We start from the raw sequence: 10,648 nt of genomic DNA on the forward strand, positions 1-10,648 counted from the left end.
TCAAAGCGTCGCTCAGTTGTCTGTCGGTTTCACTTAATTGTAAATAATTCCCTAAGCAATGTCCTGTAGAAAAGGCATTCCATGATAGCATTGGTTACATGCTTAATGATTAATTATACAATTCTTTAGGGTTGCATGTCAAACTCCCAACTCCCAAGTTTATTGAAGTAACAATTTGTGGATGCTTGCAAAAGTGATAGGTATGATGGTTATTTCAAGGGAGTTCCTTTGTTTCTTCCAAGTTAAAATTCTCTATTAAAGAATCATTAGGATAACAAACAATATATACAGTTCACAAACCAACTTTTGTTTTCCTATATGTAAGGAAGAATATCCCTAGTTATGTATTTTGTCTTAAAGTAGATTGTCATAGTAAAGACAGGCTCAAAGGCTCAAACTATCCCTCAAATGTCCCTCAGTGGAAGATCCCTATTGAGCCAAGTCCTGTGGAAAATACATCTACATTATTGGATACATTGTGAGTGATTAATTAGATTATTCTCTTAGGTTGTACAAAAAAGAAGGATTTGAAGGCTTGACACTCGGTTCTTCCTTGATGTCCCTTGAAAGAAATTTCTTGAGCTAAGTCCTTGGAAAAGATATTTCGGAATGGCATTGGATACATGCTGAGCTATTAATTAGTTCATTCTTTAAGGTTGCATGTCAGACTCCTACGTTTATTAAAGGAACCATGTGTTGGTGACTTGCAAAGGTAATAAGTATAAAGTTTATTTGAAGGCTTACCTTTTTTCTTCCGTGTTAACTTTTTCTATAAAAGAATCATTAGGTTTATAGACCATATATACAGTTCACAAACTTGCTGCTTTTTTTCTATTTGTGAAGAAATATTACTATTTATGTATCCTATCCTAAAGTGGATTGTCAAAGATAAGAATAGCGTATAAGGCTCAAAGTGTCCCTCGTTGTCTCTTAATGGAAAAATATGTTGAGCCAAGTCCCATGGAAAAGACAATTCGTGATTTTGTTGTATGCATGGTTTGTGATTAATTAAATTAATATGGGAAAAGATAACAGACTAATTACTAACAAAATCAATAGTTAAATATGTTATTACAAAGGTGACTTTGTTTTTTCTTGCTTAACCTTGCTTACGCGTAAATCATTAGGAACATGCACCATATGTGATTTGGACCACAAACTAACTAATGCTTTGCTATATGTGAAGAGAAAGACCACTAGTTATGTATCTTGGCCTAAAGTTGATTTCAAAATAAAAGAAGGCTCAAATAGTTCAGTGTGTCCCTTGTTGTCCTTATATTGAAAGATATATTTTTGAGTAATGTCCCACAGAAAAGGCATTCCACAACAACATTGCATACATTCTTAGTGGTAATTAAATCATTCCCTTTGTTTGTATATCACCGACTCTTTGAAGATATTAAATGAGTCACGCAACGATAGATAGATAGGTTATTTCATGGGTGACCTTGTTTATCCGACATAACCTTCCTTATGCATGAATCATTAGTAACATAATTTGTATATGATTTGAATACGTCACAAATTAACTGTTGTATTTTAAGATGTGAAAAGAAATATCACTAGTAATGTATCCTCGTCTAAAGTGCATTGCAAAAGTAAAGAAGGCTCAAAAGGCTCAGAGTGTCGCTCGATTGTCCTTCGATGTCCCTTAATTGTAAGAAATACTTCGAGTTTAGTCTCGTGGAAAAGACATTCCACGATAGCATTGGATGCATGCTAAGTGATTAATTAGGTCATTTTTTTAAGGTTGCATGTCGAATTCCTAAATTTATTGAAGGAACCATGTGTTGATGACCTACAAAAGCAATAGGTATATAAGTTGGATGAAGGGTAACTGTTTTAATCATTTGGATTATAGACCACATATACAGTTCAGTAGCTAACTGTAGTTCTCCTATATGTGAGGAAAAATATCACTAGCTATGTATCTTTTCATAAAGTGGACTGCCAATGAAAAGAATGGCTTAAAAGAGCCAAAAGGCTCAAAGTGTCCCTCAATGTCCCTTAATGGATAAAATATAATTAACCTTGTTCTGTCCCACTTAGCCATTCTTGAGCATGAATCATTAGGATCGGAGGCTGTCTATGATCTATGATTTGGATACGTCATGATTTCACTTTAGTTTTCTTACATGTGAAGAGAAGTATGACTGCTTATCTATCCTAGTCTAAAGTGGGTTGCAAAAGAAGTTGGGCTAAAATGGCTTAGAGCGTCTCTCAATTGTCCCTTGATGTCCCTTAATTGGAAGAAATATTTGGAGCTAAGCCATGTGAAATGAGATTCCATGATTGCATTGGATACATGGTTAGTGATTCATTAGATAATTTTCTAAGATTGTATGAACTACTCCCTAAATGTGTTGAACCAACCCTGTGCTAATGACTTGCAAAAGTGATCGTATTTAGATTTATTCAACTATTTATGAATAAATGATCAGGATTATAAATTGTATATAATTTGGATAGTTCACAAGCTAATGTAGTTTTCCTGTTTGTGAAGGGAAATTTTACTATTTATGTATCCTATCCTAAAGTGGATTGCTAGAGAAAATAGAAGCTCCAAAGGCTCAAGGTGTCCCTTAATGTCCCTTAATCATATAATTTTCTGAGCCTAGTTGCTCTTAAAAGACATTGCACGATAGCATTAGATATATGGTTAGTGATTGATTAGATCATTCTCTAAGGTTGTATTACCTACTCCTTGAATATATTAAAGGAACACGTTTTGATGACTAGTGAAATCAATAGCTGTATAGGTTATTACACACGATACCTGGTTTTTTCCTACTTAATCTTCCTTGTGCATTCATTAGGAACATGCATTGTATATGATTTGTACACGTCACAAACTAGATGTAGTTTTCCTACCGTTGAAGAGAAATGTCACTTGCTATTTATGTAGCCTAAATTGGATTGTAAAATAATAAAAGGCTCAAATGGCTCAGTGCGACCCTCGATGTCCGTTATTTGAAAGAACTATTCTGAGCTAAGTCCCTTTGAAAAGTCATTCCACGATAGCATTGAATATGTTGTAACGAGTCATGGAACAGTAGGTGGATATGTTATTTCAAAGGTGACCGTGTTTTCTCCTACTTAGCCTTCCTTAAGCATGAATCATTAGGAACATAGACTGTGTGATCTGAATACGTCACGAAGTAACTTTAGTTTTCTTACGTGTGAAGAGAAATACCACTAGTCATGTATCCTAGTCTATAGTCGATTATGAAAGAAAAGAACACTCAAAATGCTCGGAGCGTCTATCAATTGTCCCTTAGTTTTAAGAAATATTTTGAGCTAAATCTTGTGTGAAGGAGATCTTGCATAGATGCTTGGTGATTAGTTAGATCATTTTCTAAGGTTTTCTAACCTACTCTTCCTGAATATATTGAATGGACCATGTGCTGATGACTTGTGAAAGCGATTGGTATATAGATTACTTCAAGGTGGCGTGGTTTTTTTGTAGTCAACTATTTATAAGTGATTCATCAGGATCATAAATTGTATATGATTTGGATACTTCACAGACTAATTTTAGTTTTCCTACTTGTGAAGTGAAAGATACTAGTTACTCTATCCTAAAGTGGATTGCCAATGAAAAGAGAGGGTCAAAAGGCTCAAGGTGTCCTTCGATGTCCCTTGATGATATAATTGTTCCGATCCAAGTCTGGCGGAAAGGACATTCCACAATAGCATTGGATATATGGTTAATGATTAATTAGATCATTCTCTAAGGTTGTTTTACCTACTCCCTAAATGTATCAAAACACTATGCTTTGAGGACTAGTGAAATCAATAGGTATGTAGGTTATTACAAAGGAGACCTCGTTTTTTCCTACTTAACCTTCCTTTTTGCCTAAATTATTACGTATATGATTTGTATATGTCACAAACTAGCTGTAGTTTTCCTACGTATGAAGGCACTTGCTATGTATCTTGGCCTAATGTGGATTGAAAAAGAATGAAGCCTTAGATGGTTCATTGTGTCCCTCAATAACCCCTTGATGTCCCTTATTTAAAAGAAATATTTTGACCCAAGTCCCATTGAAAAGACATTTGATAATAGCATTAAATACATTGTTACTGATAATTAGATCTTTTTCTGAGGTTAGTACGTACTCCCTAAGTATATCAAATGAATCATGCAACAAAGGTTGATACATTATTCTATAGGTGACATTGTTTTGTCCTACGTAACCTTCCTTATGCATGAATTATTAGCAACATAGACCATATATGTTTTGGATACTTCACAAGTTAATTGAAGTTTTCTTACATGTGAAGAGAAACATGACTAGTCATGCATCCTAGTCTAAGGTGGATTGGCAAAAGAAAAGATGGCTTAATTGTAATTTTGAGCTAAGTCTCTCGGAAAAGACATTCCATGATAGCATTGGATACAAGGTTAGTGATTAATCAGATTATTCTCTTAGGTTGTATGACCTACTTCATGAGTATATTTAGTGAACCATGTGCTGATGACTTGGGAAAGTGATAGGTATGTAGATGTCTTCAAGGGTGACCCTTTTTTTTCCAAGTTGACTACTTTATGAATGAATCATCTAGATCATGGACCCTATTCGATTAGGATACTTCACAAACTTGCTAAAGTTTTTCTACTTGTGAAGATAAATATCACTAGTTATGTATTCTATCCTTAAGTGAGAAGTATCACTAGTTATGTATTCTATCCTTAATTGGGTTGTGGCTTAAATGGCTCAAAGTCTCTCAATATCCCTTAATGGGAAAAAATTTTTCTGAGCAAAGTCTTGTGGAAAGGGCATTCCACGATAGCATTGACATATGGTTGATGACTAATTAGATCATTCATTGTGTGTTCCTCGGTTGTATCTTGATGTCCCTAAATTGACATAAATATTGTGAGCCATGTCCCATGGAAAAGACATTCCACACCATCACTTGATATATTGTTAGTAATAATTAGATCATTCTCTTTGGTTGTTTTGCCTACTCCCAAAATATATCAAATGAATCACGCAACAATAGTCAGATCACTCTAAGGTTGTGTGGCTTACTCTCTAAGTATATTTAATGAACAATGTGCTGATGACTCGTGAAACAGATAGGTATATAGGTTATTTCAAGGGTGACTTTGTTTTGCCAAGTTAACTTTTTCATGATTGAATTGTTATGATCACAGACCATCTATGATTTGGATACTTCGCCAACTGATTGTAGTTTCCTGAGATGTGAATAGAAGTATCACTAATTTTGTATCGTATCCTAAAGTGGATTGCCAAAGAAAAGGGAGGCTCAAAAGGCTCAAATGTGTGTTGAATGTTCTTCGATGTTTCCTAGTGGAATAAATATTCTAAGCCAAGTCCCAGAAAACACTTTCCATGGCGGCTCTGTGTACATGGTTAGTGATAATTAGACCATTCCTAAGGTTGCATTGCTTGCTCCCTAAATATATCAACTGAGCCATGCATGGATGTCTTGCTAAAGCGATTAGTATATAGGTTATTTCAAGGGTGACCTTCATTATGCATGAAACATTAGGAACATAGACAATATATGATTTGAATATGCCACAAGGTAGCTGTAGTTTTCCCACATTCAAAGAGAAATATCTCTAGTTACGTGTCATAAGTCTGAAGTTGATTGCAAAAGAAAACAAGGCTCAAAATTCTCAGTGTGTTCCTTCAACGTACCATAATTGTAAGAAATATTCTGAGCCAAGTTCTGTGGGAAGACGTTCCATGAAAGCATTGAATACATGATGAAGGATTCTGCTTTTTGGCCTTTGAAACTTTCTTCAGGATTGAATTAAAGGCAATCTACCTTCTGACCAAGCAGTCTGTAGACTCTGTACGCCTCAAAATAAGAAATCTCTTTGCATAAGGCGAACCAAGTTGATCTTAACAGAGTTGAGCTTTCCTTCTGTGATAGAATGTTTCCTGTAAAAAGATTCAAAGTATCAGGACTATGGAAGCAAAACTGACCCAAGCCTTTCTGACAAATTTTCTGTTGGGTTTTAACAAGATAATCTTGTGTGTTCCTCTCTGATGGATTTAAAGGGCAAAGTTTTTGTGCAGCTTGCAGTATGAGCACAAAGTCTAGAGAAAATGGTTGAATTAAATTTGTTTAAAAGCATGTACCTGGGGATTTGTTGGAACTCTGTGAAGACTTCAATGACCAAGATATTAAGCTATCTAAAGACGTAAACTTCTCACTGGGATTGTGACAATGGTTGTTTGAACAAGGGCTTTCGAGAAAGTACTTCAGATACAACTCCCATATCCAAAAGGGTTTTCGAGAAAGTACTTCAGGTATAACTCCCATATCCAATGTGAAAATAATAAGCTACGCACATTTATAAGGTTCTCGAGAAAGTACTAAAGATAAAACTCCCGTATCTAATGTGGAAAGTAATAAGCTATGCACATTTATAAGGTGTTCTGACAAGCAGTTAATGATGCAGAAATAAGGCAAGAGAGAAGTGAAGAAAATGCTGTGTCTTCAGGTCCATTTAGAAGTTGTGCCGAAGCTCGTGCTGCAATTTGCAAATCATCTGATGCTAGAAGCAAGACAAAATTTTGGGTTGCTAAGAATTCTTGCTGTATGAAAGATTGCAGTCTAGGACAATTGGTATAGCAGAAGTTGAAAATTCAAAATCTTCTGTCTTTTGACAAATGTGGAACCCACACACTCTGGATCTTGAGTCACAGGAAACCAGTCTGCTGAATGTAAAGGAGAACTGGATAATTAAAAGTTGTCTGCCTTTAAGGAATCTGGAGTGCTTTATTAGGATCTATATTTACAGAATCCTACTCTGCTGAACAGGACCCCTAGGCAGAAACTGTGGTTTATTCTTATGTTTGTATGGAGGAAAGGCCTTCTGATGGAATCAAAGACAAAACAAAGTCAGGGTCAGCAGCATATTGTAGATAATGAAATTGATATTTTGGTCCAGACATCAGCTGAGTCTCTTATTCATATTTCTTTGGATAATTCGTATTGTTCACAAGAATACATCGTTGAGGCATCAAATGTATCAGCAGAGGAGATAAGTGAGCAGCCTGAGTATTCCTCTGATTCTTTTGAGTCAATGACATTAAGGCTAACAGAAAGCAATGTAGATGATTACTCAGTCTCATCGATGCCAATTGAAGTAAAGGAGTCAGACAAAGGATGGGGGTGGAAGTTGAAAAGGGGTGCAGGCTTAAATATTTCCTGAAAGACAAACTGCCTGGTCTAGGGTATCGTTCTATGCATGAAATTTATGAAGGTATATACTTAACTGGGACAACCTTGAGATCATAGGGGTACAGGAAAAACAGATCCAAAAACATTGGTGGTCAAAAGTTTGGTCTGCCTGTGAAAGGCAGGCAGTCAAAACTAAATAATGTTGGTTGAGTAACCTACTATTGAAGTCTGGTGTGGAATTGGCACATAAATGGGGCATTGATCAATGATTTGAGAATTATGTATGTTTTCACAATCTTTTGTTGCATTTGTATATAGCATTCCAATTTTAGGGTTTGTCAATAGATGGATTGTCTACTCATCAGAATTGTTTTACCTCTTCTCTCACCTATTTGGATTTTCCCCAGATATTCTTTTAACAGATTTAAAAAGCCTAGACATGGGCGTTGGAGAAGCTCTAAGTAGGATCAGCGATTATCTATCTCGTCTAATTGTGAAAGATCTTCACTTTTTCTTTGATCTGTCAGTTGTCTTCAAATTAATTACATTTTGTGCACTTGTCTTGTGAGCTTCTTCGCAGTTGTCTTCACTTTATGTTATCTGACAGTTTCTGGCACTGGATGTCGGTTTTGGATGAGGGAACAAATGAAGGAAAGGTGCATATGGTGATTATTTGAAGCGTTTTGTGGAAATTTGGATTATTTTTGCTAGGGTGTCTTAAAGGGGTAGGGTTTTTTTTATTGAAGGTTGAGTTTTCTGGATTTATGGCTGATCATACTTTGGTTCCCGACCAATATGGATTAAGCAAGCAGAAGAGGCGAGATTGGAGAGAGAGGCCAATAAAGCTGAGGCTGCCAAAGCTGCTTTTGAAGCCACCTTGAAGGGCACTGAGAAGAAAGCATAAAGGAATCCACTTATTCAGATACTGATGAAGAGAAGGCTGAGGAATTGGCTAGCAGGACTATTGGGCCTTTTGATCCTTCCAAATGCGCGGCTGTTGGTGCTGCGATCGCTGGCGGTACTGCAGGTGCACTTTCAATTTTTGTTGTTGTCACAAACAACCAGTGGGTGGGGTCCAATGAAGGTTCTCATTGTATGGTCAGGATCTCACCTACTGTTGGTGTTTGATGTATGAAGCAGGAATGGGTGGTGAAAGATCAAAGGAATGGGAGTTATAATGTAACTTACATTGTTTTGAAGAGGGGGAATTACATGGTGCACATTGAGTATAATTGGATGCCCATCATAGGCGGTCCATTTTTAGATTTTTAGTTGTGTTCTTCATTTTGGGAATTTTTTGAAGTGTACGTATGTCCCTTATGGCTCATTACCTCATCTTGAGCCATAGAGGAAACATGCTAGGCCGGCCTATGCATGTACAAAAGAGAATAATCAAAATCCTAGGTAACAACAATACGTCTGGTCATTGGGTTATTTACAAGAGACATGCGAGTCAAGAGGGTTGATGAGACATCCTTATAGATGTTCTTCCAAATATGATCTAGAGATTGAGATTTGGGGGACCATCTGCAAAGGTTGCATTCCGTCCAAATATGAGAAATGCAAGCTCCGAGCATGAGCTTCCCTGTGAAGTTTGCTATCATTGATCCGCTAGAAGTGGAGACTAATAAACTGGTGTCAAAATCGAAGGGTTGGAGGCGGGGGGGGGGGGTCTAGATCTAGGCCAAATGGAGCTAAGAGCACACAACCACATTGGTTTGGAAAAGGGGCAAGCAAAGAACATATGATGGATGGTTTTGGAGAAGGACAGAAAATGCAAGAGGCATTAGTTTGGATGTTATGGCAAAGGAGCAAGGCTTGAGTAGGAAGGCAGTTAGAAAAGCTTCTCCAAACCGTGAAAGCCTGTTGAGGGATGTGGCCATTGAACCAAACAAGCTTAGCCCAGGTAGCAAGGTTAGGGGTGCGGATGAGAGTCCAGGCTGAGGCAATGGAGAAGGAAGAGGAATTGGTTAGGAGCCAAAGTTAATCTACGATTTGGAAGTTGAGGGGCGAGGAGGATGGAGGTGCCAGATAAAGGTGAGTTCAGGTGGGGCTCAGGAATGAGAAGTGATTAAGTGGGAGAGAGGGTAGTGCTTGGGGATACCTGAGGAGTAGACTACCCTGGCTCCGACCACATTGAAGAGGATATCACGAGGGTGCGAAGGGTCCAACCAGAAAGAAATTGCTGAACCATCCCCGATCTTAAAGGACATGGAGGAGAGAGCCAGAGGGCGGAGTTCTAACAATTTCCTTCATATCCAAGAGGGATTGGGAGCGGTTGGGGCAGTCCAGAAATAATCGGTTTTGAGAAGCTGCGTATGGACCCAGTTAACCTAGAAGGAGTTCTCTTGAAGTCTCTGATTCTCCGGATGCCCCGGCCATCCTCCGTTTTACACTTGTAAACACTGGCTCAGCTAATTGGGTGGAGAAAGCAGGAGGTTACTTGGCCTTTCTTGGGGAAGCTAATGAAAAGGGACTTGTCTGAACATGGCTCATCTTATTGCCAACCGGCTAACTGACCAAACACCACAAGGGAACTACATCATAGTGTATGGAACTGTATGTAAGAAATTCCAATGAATTTACAGCAGCTTTGGTTCGATGGACCCAAATCCATTTGACAGTGAAGGCCAGGATGCTCTGGTCTACATTTAGTTGTAGTCCCACTCACATTTTTAGAAGTTCAATTTACATATGGAGTTATCTTGTAATCCGGCACCTGCTTATATGTTTTCCCCCTTATTTATATATGCATCGAATTGCAGATTCTAAAGACATTTAAAATGAATAATTGAGTGTTGTTTGATTGTAGCCTGTGAAGTTTGTGGTTGGTGCTCTTGTTGTCTTCCTCTAATGACTTTGCATGCTGAAACTTTCTATCTCAGGTAAACTTTTTGCTTCTCTAGATTCAGTCCAAGTTGGGGAGTCAAAACCAGTACCTTGGGTCAACCTTGTTCTATTTAGTTTTGTCCCAGAGCTTGTGGAAGTTAGAATTGCTGAATAATTTTTTAAACTGATCTCTGTTTTACTCCCCACATCTGATTTGTTGAACCATTTTTTATGTTCTGAACTTTTTTAGCTTGCCTCTCACTTGTAGTTACTAACTACCAAGACAGATTATGATTGACCAACAATGTTTAGCATAGAAACATTGGTCACATTGAATTAAATGGAAACTTATAATAGAAATAAATAACTTGGGGGCAAGTGTTTTCATAATATAAGAAGACCCCTATCCAATGGTTGTAAACGCCATCTTGGATTGTTTGTGCTTATCCTGGAAGTAGGGGTTAGGGTTTCACCAAAAATAGGGAAGTTGTACTCTCGAAAACTGTTTCACTCAAACTCAAATTGTGTCCTAACTTTTGCTTTGAAAAATTAACGCAACAACAAATTGTTGTGTTAGAAGTGTTTTTCAGAAGCATAACTTTTTTTACTATGAAATTCAATATAAAAAAATTCAATTTATGTTGCACGAATA

At 37.3% G+C, this 10,648-nt stretch overlaps 1 long non-coding RNA gene across 5 annotated transcripts in view; it reads left to right on the top strand.

Annotated features, from left to right (window-relative positions):
- LOC149027929 (uncharacterized) overlaps nt 1-10,390 on the top strand; it is a 40,200-nt gene extending 29,810 nt beyond the window's left edge. Inside the window, exons 3-4 of one of the 5 annotated variants that reach the window (XR_016175279.1) lie at nt 3,556-6,290; nt 6,443-8,621. This is a non-coding gene — a long non-coding RNA (uncharacterized LOC149027929). Of the gene's footprint in view, nt 1-3,555; nt 8,622-10,052 lie in introns of those variants that run through there. The other 4 variants (XR_016175277.1, XR_016175281.1, XR_016175278.1 and 1 more) reach the window with 4 other exon arrangements.
- The last annotated feature ends 258 nt before the right edge of the window (nt 10,391-10,648 follow it).

This window comes from Hakea prostrata, chromosome 1, assembly GCF_041222555.1.
Source record: "Hakea prostrata isolate BN-2017 chromosome 1, UWA_Hpros_2, whole genome shotgun sequence".
Classification (NCBI taxonomy): domain Eukaryota; kingdom Viridiplantae; phylum Streptophyta; class Magnoliopsida; order Proteales; family Proteaceae; genus Hakea; species Hakea prostrata.